This window comes from Crocuta crocuta, unplaced genomic scaffold (assembly GCF_008692635.1).
Source record: "Crocuta crocuta isolate KB4526 unplaced genomic scaffold, BGI_CrCroc_1.0 scaffold1653, whole genome shotgun sequence".
In the NCBI taxonomy this organism is placed as follows: domain Eukaryota; kingdom Metazoa; phylum Chordata; class Mammalia; order Carnivora; family Hyaenidae; genus Crocuta; species Crocuta crocuta.
Genome location: NW_027531537.1, coordinates 69,959 through 85,402, shown reverse-complemented (window position 1 = coordinate 85,402; position 15,444 = coordinate 69,959).

Here is a 15,444-nt window from a genome sequence, read left to right as displayed (position 1 = left end):
ACCCCATTTTTCTCAAAACATGGCTTCCTGAAATTTTTTTCCACTTACTTTTGTAGTTTTAGCTATTTCCCTCACACATGAACATACAGTAATCTCAAGATTTTCTCACTTTTCTTAACTTCCATCAATTAAACCCTGATATACAACATTCACACACACACACACACACACTCACACACACACATTACTCTTCTGCTTGAAATCTTTCAATGACTTCTCATCTTAGTAACGATAAAATACAAAGCCTTATAAAGCTGTATACAATTGGAATGTTCTAAATGTTGAAATTATTAAAGAAAAACAGAAATGAAAAATAATACCATGTTTTGCCTTCAATTCTTTCAGTATGTTTTTAAGTAATTTCTACACCTAACATGGTGCTTGAACTTATAACTGTGAGATCAAGAGTTGCATACTCTACTGATTGAGCCAACCAAGTGTCTTTCAGTATTTTTTACCCATTTGATATTTCCTTAAAAATATAGCAGTTTATTTTAAGAAAGATACATTTCTCTCTATCTGACAAGCTTTGAGTCTGACATCTAGAAATCTTGACTGACTGACCTAAATCTCAAAAACTGGTTTATAATTTAATCCAATTATTAATTTCCCTTTTGTTGTTGCTGTTGTTCTTTCTGTAAAAATACTTCCTATATAATAATTGGTTATATGAAAAATAAGCCTTATATATATTTATATTGCTCATTGCTCAAATGTCACCATCTCAGTGAATTTTTCTCTGACTTCCATATATAAAATTGAAAATCCCATATACTCCTCTTCAAAGCTTCATATTTTCTTCACATTTATCACTTTATAACATACTATATAATTTACTTATTTATTTTATTTATATCACATTTTCCCTCACAAGCATGTGAGCTTTATGAGGGCAGAGATTCTTTTTCTATTAGTTTACTGCATATAATAAACACCTCAGTGTTAGTAAAAGCGTCATACATATAGTAGGTGCTTATAAGTACTTCTAAATAAATGAATAAATGGGGAATAGTAATATAAGGGAAAAGGTCTCTGTTTCACTTATAACATAAGAAACTTCAAGCTGCTCAGTTAAATGTTTATAGTATTGTTAGGAAAAACCTATTATAAGCCACATCCCCCTTCTGTTTATGATTACAAATTCTTGTTACCCCCTAAAACCAACATGATGCATATCTTCAAGTAGAAGATTTGCATTTTCCATTGGAGAGCAATAGAATGTTTTCAAAAGGAAAGATAAGCGCATAAGCAAAAGTACACTTGAAATCCAGAACATAAACAGCATTTCAATGTTCTTTGACAGGATACAGTATTATAGGAAACCAAATGTCAAAGTGTAGAAGCTCTTTCTTTCCTGTTATATAGTACAGCCCTACAAAATATAAGGACAAAGAAAGAGTTCTGAAAGCAGCTAGGGATAAAAGGTCCCTAACATACAAAGGGAAACCTATCAGCGTAGTTGCAGACCTAACTTCTGAAACTTAGCAGGCCAGAAAGGAATGGCAGGAAGTCTTCAATGTTATGAACAGGAAANAAGGTCTCTGTTTCACTTATAACATCAGAAACTTCAAGGTGCTCAGTTAAATATATATAGTATTGTTAGGAAAAACCTATTATAAGCCACATCCCCCTTCTGTTTATGATTACAAATTCTTGTTACCCCCTAAAACCAACATGATGCATATCTTCAAGTAGAAGATTTGCATTTTCCATTGGAGAGCAATAGAATGTTTTCAAAAGGAAAGATAAGCGCATAAGCAAAAGTACACTTGAAATCCAGAACATAAACAGCATTTCAATGTTCTTTGACAGGATACAGTATTATAGGAAACCAAATGTCAAAGTGTAGAAGCTCTTTCTTTCCTGTTATATAGTACAGCCCTACAAAATATAAGGACAAAGAAAGAGTTCTGAAAGCAGCTAGGGATAAAAGGTCCCTAACATACAAAGGGAAACCTATCAGCGTAGTTGCAGACCTAACTTCTGAAACTTAGCAGGCCAGAAAGGAATGGCAGGAAGTCTTCAATGTTATGAACAGGAAAAATATGCATCCAAGAATACTCTATCGAGAAAGTCTGTCATTCAGAATAGAAGGAGAGATAAAAGTCTTCCCTAATAAACAAAAACTGAAAAAATTTGTCACCACTAAACCAGCCCTACAAGAAATCCTAAGGGGGACTCTACGAAGGAAATGTTGCAAGAAATACAAGGTACCAGAAACACCACTACAAACATGAATCCCACAAAGACAACAATGATTTTAAACCCATGTTTTTCAATAAGAACAAGGAATGTAAATGGAATAAATGCTCCAATCAAAAGACATAGGGTAGCAAAATGTATTTAAAAAAATCCATCTATGTGCTGTCTACAAGAGACTCATTTTAGACATGAAGATACCTTCAGTTAGAAAGAGAGGGGATGGATAAATATGTATCATGCTATTGGAAGCAAAGAAAAGCTGTAGTAGCCATACTTGTATTATAAAAACTGGACTTTAAAGTAAAAGCAGTAACAAGAGATGAAGAAGGGCATTATATAAAAATTACAGTATCTATCCATCAGGAAGGGCTAACAATTATAAACGTCTACACACTGAATTCAGAAGCACCAAAATACATAAAACAATTATTCACAAAGAGAAATAATCTTATGGATAAGAAGGTGCTAATAGCAGGAGACTTTAATACTCCACTTACAGCAAAGGCTAGATCAACTGGACAGAAAATTGTTAAAGAAATAATGGACCTGAGCAAAACATTGGACCAGATGGATTTGACAGATATATTTAGAAGTCTACATCCTGAAGCCATGGAATTCACTTTCTTCTCAAGTGCACATGCACACTCTCCAAGGTAGAATACATACTGGGTCATAAAGCAAGCTTCAATAAATATAAAAGAATGGAGATCATGCCATGCACACTTTTATCACAATGCTATGAAACTTGAAAGCAATCACAGGAAAAAGTCTGGAAAACCTCCTAAAACATGGAGGTTAAAGAACACCCTATGAAAGAACGAATGGACCAATCAGGCATTTAGAGAAAAATTTAAAAATATAAAGAAACAAATGAAAATGAAAATACAATACTCCAAACTCTTTGGGATGCAGCAAAGGCAGTCCGAAAGGAAAGTACATTGCATTCCAGGCCTATTTCAAGAAATTAGAAAAAGCACAAATACAAATCTAACAGTGCACCTAAAGGAACTAGAAGTGGAGAAACAAGAGCACCCCAAACCCAGAAGAAGAAAAATAATAAATATCAGGAGAGAAATAAACAACATAGAATCCAAAGAAACAGTTGAACAAATCAATGAAACCAAGAGTTGGTTTTTTGAAAAAATAAACAAAATTGATAAACCTCTAGCCAGGTTTCGCAAAAAGCAAACAGAGAGCACCAACATAGACAAAATTATGAATGAAAGTGGATTTACTACAACCAATCCCTCAGAAATACAAGCAGTTATCAGGGAATACTATGAAAAATTATATGGCAAGAAACTGGAAAAGTAGAAGAAGTAGACAAATCCTCAACACACACTCACTACCAAAATTCACATGAGATGTGATAGAAAAATCTGAACATACCTATAACTAGTGAAGAAATGTAATCAGATATCAAAAATCTTGCAAAAAATAAGAGCCCTGGGCCACATAGCTTCCCAGGGGAATTCTACCAAACATTTAAATCAGAGTTAATACCCATTCCTCTCAAGCTATAAAAAATTGAAGGAAAACACCTGGACTCCTTCTATGAAGCCAGGATCACTTTGATCCCCAAAACAGACAGTGGCCACCACCACCCAAAAAAGAACTGCAGGCCAATATCCTTGATGAATACGGATTCAAAAATCCTAAACAAAATACTTGCAAATCAAATTAAACAGCATATAAAAAGAATTATACATCATGAGCAAGTGGAGTTCATTCCTGGGTTCAGTGCTTGTTCGATATTCGCAAGTGAATCAATGTGATACATCATATTAACAAAGGCAAAATAAAAACTATATGGTCCTGTCAATAGATGCAGAAAAAGCATTTGGCAAAACACAGCATCCTTACTTAATAAAGACCCTTGAGAAAGCCGGAGAGAAGGAACTTACTGAAACATCATAAAAGCTATTTATGAAAAGCCCTCATTTAACATCACCCTCAATGGGGAAAACTGAGAGCTTTCCCCCTGAAATCAGGAATACAACAGGGATGTCTACTATCACCAATGTTGTTTAACATAGTGCTGGAAGTCTTAGCAAAAGCAATCATAAAACAAATGGAAATAAGAGGCATCAGAATTGGCAAAGAAGAAGTCAATCTTTCACTCTTCGGAGATGACATGATACTCTACATAGAAAACCTGTCAGACTCTACCAGAAGCCTACCAGAACTGATCCATGAATTCAGCAAAGTGGGAGGGTACAAAGTAAATTACAGAAATCGGTTGCATTTTTACACACCAACAATGAAGCAACAGCAGGAGCAATCAAGAAACTGATCCCATGCACAGTTGCACAAAAAACAAACAAAAAAAAAACCATAAAATACCTAGGATTAAACCTAACCAAAGATATAAGAGATCTGTATTAAGAAAACTATAGAAAAGTTATGAAGAAAATTGAAGAAGACACAAAGAAATTGAAAAACATTCCATGCTCATGGATTGGAAGAATAAATATAGTTAAAATGTCATTACTACCCCAATCAATCTACACATTCAATGCAATCCCAATCAAAATTACACAAGTATTCTTCTCAAAACTAGAACAAACTATCCTAAAATTTGTATGGAACCACAAAAGACCTCGAATAGCCAAATTAATATTGAGGAAGAAAACCAAAACGGGAGGCATCACGATTCCAGACTTTAGCCTTTACTGCAAAGCTGTAATCATGTAGATAGTATGGTATTGGCACAAAAACAGACACATAGACCAATGGAATTGAATAGAATAGAAAATCCACAATTGGACCCACAAATGTATGGCCAATTAATCTTTGACAAAGCAGGAAAGAGTATCCAATGGAAAAAGGCAGCCTCTTTAACAGATGGAGCTTGGAGAACTGAACAGGTACGTGCAAAAGAATGAAACGAGATCACTTTCTTACATCATACAGAAAAACAAACTCAAAATGGATAAAGGACCTGAATGTGAGACAGGAAACCATCAAAACCCTGGAGGATAAAGCATGAAACAATCTCCTTGACCTCAATCACAGCAATTTATTACTCGACACAACCCCAAAGGAAACGGAATCAAGAACAAAAATGATCTATTGGGACCTCATTAAGGTAAAAAGCATCTGCACAGCAAAGTAAACAATCAATAAAACTAATAGGCAACCAGAGGAATGGGAAATGATAGTTGCAAATGACATACCAGATAAAGGGCTAGTATCCAAAATATATAAGGAACTCACCAAACTCCACACCCGAAAAACAAAAAATCCTGTGAAGAAATGGGCAGAAGACATGAACAGACACTTCTCCACAGAGGACATCCAGATGGCCAACAGACACATGAAATGATGCTCAGCATCCCTCATTATCAGGGAAATGCAGACCAAAACTACCCTGAGATATCATCTCACGCCAGATAGAGTAGTGAAAATGAACAAATCAGGAGACTATAGATGCTGGCGAGGATGTGGAGAAATAGGCACCCTCCTACACTGTTGGTGGTAATGTAAACTGATGCAACCCCTCTGGAAAACAGTGTGGAGGTTCCTCAAAATTTAACACTAGAACTCTTCTATGACCCAGCAATAGCACTGCTAGGAATTGAACCAAGGGATATAAGAATGCTGATGCATAGGGGCACAGGTACTCCAATGTTCATAGCAGTACTTTCAACAATAGTCAAATCATGGAAAGAGACTTAGTAGCCATCAACTGAGGAATGGATCAAGAACATGTGGTTTATCGGGGCGCCCNGGAACTCAAGGGTGTTATGCTGAGAGAAATAAGTCAGGCAGAGAAGGACAGATACCATATGTTTTCACTTATAAGGACACGCTTTCTAAAAGGAAACAAGAAGCAACAGAAAGATTTTAATGCAAGTGGCACAATAAAATTGTATTAAGTATTGTGTTCTGTAGGGCGAATTGTAGGAAGTATGGTGGAAAGAAGTTTAAATGCAGAAAGAATAGTTGGGCTGCCTAAAAAATTAATAAAGGGAGGTGTGATCTTAAGAAATATTAGTGGAATATCAATGAAAGGAAACATAAATGGTACTTTGAGAAAAGAATCAGGAGAGTTTGATGACTGGGTAATATTTCATGACTCTCTAGCTAGTACAAAAACAATTATGACTTTTTGCAGAAAAAGGGGATAAAAGGAAAGACCAGAGAACATTTTAAGATATTTAACCCAAATTACTTTATTTGTTAGAATAGCATTCAAAAGATACTGTGGGATTATACTTAATATTGAACATGTGTTGATTTAGTCACATTAAATTTTTTACTTTCTAATGATTATTTCTTATTAAATTAACTTTCAAATAAGCTACAATTCTTTATTAGTAATTATGATTCTTTATTCAATATTCTACTCAAAATGTCTTTTTTGTTACTTTATGGATTTTCATTATTGAAAAGAAATGTTTTCCTAGTAATTTTGGTTGCTTCCCTAAGAAAAATGGAATAACTGTTCATAGCAATCACCTTATATTCAACAGGTAATGGAGTTTTAGCCAAGGGAATTAGGTAAGAAAAATAAATAAATGAGATCTAAATCAGAAACGAAGGATTACCTCTATTAACAGATAAGAGGAAAATCCTAAAGAAACCACTAAAATTCAGTAACAAATAATTTTCATCTTTTCTCAGCAAGATTGCAAGGAAAGAGATCATTATAGAAAAATTATTTTTATTTTATACACTCACAATGTACATTCTGAATATAACTTAATAAAAATTATTTATAATAGCATCAAAAAGAACAAAATACTTTGGGCACCTGGGTGGCTAGTCAGTTGAGCGTCGGACTTCAGGCCAGGTCATGATCTTGAGGTCAGTGAGTTCGAGCCCTGCATCAGGCTCTGTGCTGACAGCTCAGGGACTGGTGCCTGCTTCGGAATCTGTGTGTCTCTCTCTCCTTGTACCTCCCCTGCTCTCGCTGTCTCTCTCAAAAATAAATAAAATTTTAAAAAAAGAACAAAATACTTAGCAATAAATTTAACAAAATAAATGCAAAATGTATACTTTAAAATCTGTAAAACATTGTTGAAAAAAATTAAAGGAAATCTAAATAAATAGAAAAATATCCTATGTTCGTTGATCAGAAGATTCAACATTGTTAAAGTGGCAATATTCTTCCAACTAATATACAGATTCAAAGCAATATCTAACATAGATTTGCAGAAATTAACAACATGCTTTTAAAATTCACATGTGGTTGGGACACCTGGGTGGCTCAGTCGGTTATGCATCCACTTTGGCTCTGATCATGATCTCCCAGTTTGTGGGTTCGAGCCCCACGTTTGGCTCTGTGCTGACAGCTTAGAGCCTGGAGTCTGTTTAGGATTCTGTGTCTCTCCCTCTCTCTTTTCCTCTCCCCCACTCATGCTCTGTCTCCCTCTCTCAAAAATAAATAAATATTTGTACAAAGCTATGTAGCTAGTAAGAAATAGAACTGGAATTTGTGCCAGCGAATCTGGCTCCAGAATCTGTGTTCTTCTCCACTTTATTTAACCACCTCCCATAATCCTAAAATATTTCTTACAGCTACATAAAATTATTTTAGAATGACAAATCACTTTTAAAGTATTTGGGATACAGAGTTTTTAAATATGTAGTGTTTTAATTAATAAACTTTGTTTTTAGAGTAGTTCTATGTTCATAGCAAAACTAAGCAGAATGTACAGTATTTCCGTATATTCTGTGCCTGCCACAAACTGTCAAAATCCCACACCAGAGTAGTGCATCATTTATTTTTTAAACAGTTTGTTGTCAAGTGCGTTTCCATACAACACCTAGTGCGCATCCAAACAAGTGCCCTCCTCCAGGTCCATTACCCCCCTTTCCCTCCCCCGAACCTCCAACAGTCCTCAGTTTGTTCTCAGCATTCAAGAGTCTTTCATGGTTTGCCTCCCTCCCTCTCCCCCCCCCATTTTTCCCCATCTTCTCCCCCATGGTCCTCCGTTAAGTTCCTCCAAATCCTCCTATACGTGCAAACATATGTCATCTGTCCTTCTCTGCCTGACTAATTTCNTGTGTAGTTTGGTGAGTGCCTTATAGATTTTGGATACTAGCCCTTTTTCCATATGTCATTTGCAACTCTCTTTTCCCGTTCTGTTGGTAGCCTATTAGTTGAATTGATTGTTTCCTTTGTGGTGCAGAAGCTTTTAATTTTTATGAGGTNTCTTGTCTCACATTCAGGTCCTTTATCTATTTTGAGTTTATTTTTGCATATGGTGTGAGAAAGTGCTCTAGTTTCATTCTTCTTCATGTTGATGTCCAGTTCTCCCAGCATCATCTGTTAAAGACGCTGTCTTTTTTCCATTGGATAGTCTTTTTTAAAAAACTGTTTTATTTATTTCTGAGAGAGACAGAGAGAGAGACAGAGACAGAGACAGAGACAGAGAGACAACGAGAGCAGGGGAGTGTCAGAGTGAGGGAGATACAGAATCTGAAACAGGCTCCAGGTTCTGAGCTGGCTGTCATCACAGAGCCCGACGCGGGGCTCGAACCTACGAACGTTGAGATCATGACCTGAGCCGAAGTCGGATGCTTAACCGACTGAGCCACCCAGGTACCCCTCCATTGGATAGTCTTTCCTGCTTTGTTAAAGATTGGTTGGCTGTATTTTTTTGGGTCCAGTTCTTAGTTCTCTATTCTATTCCATTGGTCTATGTGTCTGTTTTTGTGCCAAAACTATACAGTCTTGATGATTACAGCTTTGTAGTAGAGGCTAATGTCTGGGATGGTGATGCCTCCTATTTTGGTTTTCTTCATCAATATTACTTTGGCTATTCGAGGTCCTTTGTGGTTCCATACAAATTTTAGGATAGTTTGTTCTAGTTTTGAGAAGAATGCTGGTGCAACTTTGATTGGAATTGTATTGAATGCGTAGATTGCTTTGGGTAGTAATGACATTTTAACAATATTTCTACTTCTGAGCCATAAGCATGGAATGTTTTTCCATTTCTTTGTGTCTTCTTCAATTTTCCTCTAAAGTTTTCTATAGTTTTATTCATACAGATCTCTTATATCTTTGGTTAGGTTTATTCCTAGCTATTTCATGTTTGTGTGTGTGTGTGTGCATGTGTGTGTGTGTGCAATTGTGCATGGGATCAGTTTCTTGATTTCTCTTTCTGTTGCTTCATTGTTGGTGTATAAAAATGCAACCAATTTCTGTTCGTTGATTTTGTACCCTGCCACTTTGCTGAATGCATGGATCAGTTCTAGTAGGCTTCTGGTGGAGTCTGTTGGGTTTTCTATGTAGAATATCATGTCATCTGTGAAAAGTGAAAGATTGACTTCTTCTTTGCCAATTTGATGCCTTTTATTTACTTCTGTTGTCTGATGGCTGATGCTAGGACTTCCAGCACTATGTTAAACAATAGTGGTGACATCCCTGCCATGTTCCTTATCTCAGCGGGATAACTGTCAGTTTTTCCCCATTGAGGACGACGTTAGCTGAGCACTTCTCATAGATAGCTATTATGATGTTTAAGTAGGTTTTTTCTATCCCGACTTTCTCTAGGGCCTTTATTAAGAACGGATGCTGTATTTTGTCAAATGCTTTTTCTGCATCTATCGACAGGATCATATGGTTTTTACTTTTTCTTTTGTTGATGGGATGGATCACATTGATTGATTTGACAATACTGAACCAGCCCTGTAACCCAGGAATGAATCCCACTCGATCTTGGTGGATAATTCTCTTTATGTGCTGTTGGATTCGATTTGCAAGTATCTTGTTATATTTCTGAGAGGTCGGTTGTAATAAGTCCTTTTTTATTCATGCTTTTGTCTATTTAAGTGCTCTCTCTTTTCTTTTTGAAAAGCCTGGCTAGAGGTTTGTCAGTTTTGTTTATTTTTTCATGAAGCCAACTCTTGGTTTCTTTGATCTGTTAAACTGTGTTTTTTGGTTTCTATCTTGGAGAATGTGCCATGCGCACTTGATAAGAAAGTGAATTCCATGGCCTCAGGATGTAGAGCTCTAAATATATCTGTCAGATATATCTGGTCCAATATGTTGTTCAAGTCCATTGTTTCGTTCGTGATTTTCTGTCTAGTTGATCTATATATTGCTGTAAGTGAAGTATTAAAGTCCCCTGCTATTAGCACATTCTTATCCATAAGAGTGCTTTTGTTTGTGATTGTTTTATATATTTAGTTGCTCCCATATTTGGTGTGTAGACATTTATAATTGTTAGGTCTTGCTGATGGATAGGCCCTGTAATTATTATATAATGTCTTCTTCCTCACTTTTTACTGGTTTTACTTTAAAGTCCAGTTTGTCTGATATAAGTATAGCTACTCCAGCTTTCTTTTGACTTCCAGTAGCATGATAGATATTTCTCCATCCCCTTACTTTCAATCTAAAGTTGTTCTCAGGTCTAAAATGAGTCTCTTGTAGACAGAAAATAGATGGATTTTGGTTTTTTTAATCCATTCTGCTACCCTATGTCTTTTGATTGGGGCATTTAGTCCATTTACACGGGGCATTTAGTCCATTTACATTCAGTGTTATTATTGAAATATATGGGTTTAGAGTCATTGTGTCGTTTGTGGGATTCATGCTTGTGGTGGTGTCTCTAGCATCTCCCTCAAACCAGGGCTGGTTTAGTGATGACAAATTCTTGCAATTTTTGTTTATTTGGAAAGACTTTTATCTCTGCTTCTATTCTGAATGACAGGCTTGCTGGATTCTGGGATGCACATTTTTTCTGTTTATCACATTGAAGATTTCCTGCCATTTCTTTCTGTCCTACCAAATTTCAGTAGCTAGGTCTGTCCCCACTCTGATAGGTTTCGCTTTTTATGTTAGGGCCCTTTTCTCCCTAGCTGCTTTCAGAATCTCTCTTTGTCCTCATGTTTTGCCAGTTTCACTATGATATGTTGTGCAGAAGATCGATTCAAGTTACGTCTGAGAGGAGTTCTCTGTGCCTCTTGGATTTCAACGTCTGTTTCCTTCACCAGATTGGGAAGTTCTCTGCTATAATTTGTTCAAGTACTCCTTCAGCACCTTTCCCTCTCTATTCCTCTTCTGGAATTCCTATGATGTGGATATTATACCGTTTGATTGTATTGCTGAGCTCTGGAACTCATCTTTCATGTTCCTGGATCAGTTTATCTGTCTTTTTCTCAGCTTCTTCTTTTTCTATAAGTGTGTCTTCTAAATCACTTATTCTCTTTTCTGCCTCTTCAATCCGTGCATTGGATGCCTACATTTTATTTTGCATCTCATTTATAGCATTTTTACATTCATCACAACCATTTTTAAGCTCCATAGTCTTTGTAGCAATAGTTTCTTTGATGTCTTCCATGCCTTTTTCAAGCCCAGCGATTAATTTTATGACTTTGTTATAAATTCTTGTTCAGTTATTTTGCTTATATATGTTTTGAGCAGTTCCTTAGCTGTCAATTCTTCCTGGAATTTCTTCGGAGGAGAGCTCTTTCNTAAGTGTGTCTTCTAAATCACTTATTCTCTTTTCTGCCTCTTCAATCCGTGCATTGGATGCCTACATTTTATTTTGCATCTCATTTATAGCATTTTTACATTCATCACAACCATTTTTAAGCTCCATAGTCTTTGTAGCAATAGTTTCTTTGATGTCTTCCATGCCTTTTTCAAGCCCAGCGATTAATTTTATGACTTTGTTATAAATTCTTGTTCAGTTATTTTGCTTATATATGTTTTGAGCAGTTCCTTAGCTGTCAATTCTTCCTGGAATTTCTTCGGAGGAGAGCTCTTTCGTTTCGTCGTTTTGGTTAGCTTTCTATCTCTTGTTAGTTTTAAAAGCTTGTTATGCACTCTGCATCTGTGAGTGCTGCTGTACCAGAGAAGGCTCTTTGACTCTCCAGGGCCTGTCTGTTCAGAAAGTGTTCTTTGAATGGTGTCTCCTGGTCTCTCTTGTTGAGACCTTGGTTATTTTACTTTCCTACTCATAGTGGTATTTGGGACTCTCCATCATTTGTACTTTGTCTTGTTTCTTGAGGTAACCTCTTTTGGGTGAGAACTCCCTGTGCCAGGGATGTGGTCAAGGTGGGCTCTGCCAGGCATCATTTCCAGATCTCAGTCCATGTGCCCCATTGATATTGCCCAAAATATAAACTCGCAGGCGAGTCCCTCAGAGCAGTTTCAAGCCTCTCGCTTCCCCTTTGGGGATCCATCGAAGCCAGAAGCACAACAGTGCGGCTTTAGGTGCCGCCGTGTCACCTCCAGGTAGAGCTGGTGAGAGAGGAGCAGTTTCACCTAGGGTCGCCTGGGATGAGTGTGTCCCGCCTAGGGTCAGCTGGATAGCAGGAACCTGGATCCCTCTGTGTCCCGAGCAGAGGTTTTACTCTTCTCCAGCGACAGGGACAGTGTGTTGAGCAGTTTTGGCCGCTCCCTTCTTTTTTCCCCTAGACTCACTGTAGCTCCCAGCAAAGGGGGATTTCCCCTCCCTCTTTGTCTCTGGTCCCGGCCCGTTTTTATCTTCCCCAGTTTGCACTCAGGCTATAAGGTTTTCTTAGAGGACTCTGTCTTCTTTTCCTCCCAAACTCCTGGATTCTGTAGGGTTTCCTATGACTTCAGGCTTTCTCCATTTGAGAGAAGAGGGGCGAGTGAAATGTATAGAGCTCCCTACTTTCCCGCTATCTTTATTAATATGAGTAGTACATCATTTAAATTGATAAAACTATATTGACACATCAGCACCCAAGTCCAACATGTACATCATTCCACACCTATGGATTTTGATAAATGTATATTGGCAGGCATCCACTCTAAGAGTTTCATATACAATCACTTTGTGGGCCTAAAAATTCTGTGTTTTATGTATTCCTCCCTGTCTCTTCCCTACTTATTGATCTTTTTACAATCTTCATACCTTTGCTTTTTCTAGAATGCCATATAGTTGGAATCAGACACTATATAGCGGTTTCATAGTCTTATTTTACTTACTATTACGAGTTTAAGTTTTCTCTGTCTTTGCATGTTTTGATAGCTCATTTCTTTTTCTTTAAATGTTTTTTTTTTTTTTAATTTATTTCTAGGAGAGAGAGAGAGAGAGAGAGAGAGAGAGAGAGACAGCGTGAGCAGGGGAGGGTCAGAGAGAGTGGGAGTCACAGACTGAAACAGGCTCCAGGCTCTGAGCTGGCAGTCAGCACAGAGCCTGACGCGGGGCTCAAACCTACGAATCGTGAGACCATGACCTAAGCGAAAGTCGGACGCTTAACCAACTAAGCCACCCAGGCGCCGCTTGATAGCTCATTTCTTACTAGCATTGAATACGTTCTCATTATCAGTATGTACCACAGTTTATTTTATTTGTCTACTCATCTACTAAAGGACATGTTGGTTGTTTCCAACTTTTGTCAATTATGAATAAACCTGCTATAAACACCCATAGGCAGCCTTTTGTGGACATTAGTTTTCACTTCATTTGAATAAATGTCAAGGAGTGCGATTGTTGGGGGATTTGGTAACAGTGGGTTTATTTTTGCAAGAAACTGCCAAAATATCTTCCAAAGTGGATTTACCACGTTGCATTCCCATCAGAAATAAATGTGAGCTCCTGTCTTCCCTGTGGACAGCAATGGTGTTAGTGTTTTGAATTTTTGCAATTATAAAAGACATAGTAGTGTCTCATTGTTATTTTAATTTGCAATTGCCTATTGACATATGATGTTGAACATCTTNTAAGTGTTTATTTATTTTTGAGAGAGAGACAGACAGACAGACAGAGACAGAGCACGAGTGGGGGAGGAGCAGAGAGAAAGGGAGACACAGAATCCGAAGCAGGCTCCAAGCTCCGTGCTGTCAGCACAGAGCCTGACGTGGGGCTCGAACTCACGAACTGCAAGATCATGACCTGAGCGAAGTTGGTGTTCAACCGACTGAACCACCCAGGCACTCTTTTTGCCTACTTTTTAATCATGTTTATTTTCTTCTTCTTAGGTTTTAAGATTTCTTTGTATACTTTGGATACAAGTCCTCTATCAGATATCTCCTTTGAAAATATTTTCTTCCAGTCTGATTTTTCTTCTCATTCTCTTGACATTGATTTTGCAGAGTAGAAATTTTTAATTTTAGTGAAGAACAGCTTATCAATTTTTTTTTTCATTCATAGATAGAGGTTCATCATACCTAAGGCCATCTAGATTTTACCTATGTTCTAGGAGTTTTATACTTTCATGTTTGACATTTAGATCTATAACCCACTTGGATTTAGTTTTTGTGAAGGGTGTTAAGTCTGTGTTTAGATTTATTTTGTTTTTTTGTGAATGTGCAGTTGTTTTAGCACCATTTGTTGAAAAGACTGTATCAGTGCTCCTTTGTATTGCCTTTGTCCTTTTGTCTAAGGTCAGTTGACTATATTTATGTGACTCTATTTCTGGGCTCTCTATTGTGTCCTATTGATCTGTTGGTTTATTCTTTCACCAACATCACACTGTATTGACTACCATAGCTTTACATAAATCTTGAAATCATGTAGTGTCAGTCCTTAAACTTGGGTCTTATCCTTCAACATTTAGTTGGCTATTCTGGGTCTTTCACTTAAAAATTTTAGAATTAGTTTGTAAATATCTACAAAATAACATGCTGATATTTTTATTGGAATCATACTTAATCTGTAAGTCAAATTGTGAAGAACTGACATCTTGATAATATTGAGACTTTCTATCCATGAACATGAAAAGTTTTACCGTTTATTTTCTTTGATTTATTTTATCAAAGTTCAGAGTTTTGTAGTTTTCCTCNTCCTGAAATAAATCTGATACATATTTTGTTAGATTTATATCTAATCATTTTATATTTGAATACTAATGTAAATGATAGTGTGATTTTAATTTAAAATGCTTGTTAACTGCTGGTATATAAGAAAGTAATAAACTTCAGTATACTAATCTTGCATCCTGTTACCTTGCTACAATTGCTTATTCATTTTAGGAGGATTTTTTTTAGTCAACTCTTTCAGATTTTCTATAAAGACAACCATGTCATCTACAAGCAAAACTAGTTTTATTTCTTCCTTCCCAAACTGTATGCTATTTATTCCCCCCCTTTTTTTGTATTAGCTAGTATTTCCATTACCATGTCAAAAATCAGTAATAAGAGAGGAAATCCATGGTTTATTCCTGACCTTAGTGGGAAAGTATTGAGTTTTTCATTATTATATATAATATTAGCTGTAGATGTTTTGTTCATGTTCCTTCCCATTGAGGAATTTCCCTTCTATTTCTCATTTGCTGAGTTTTTTTTTTCTTTCTTTCTTCTTATTAAAGAGTGTT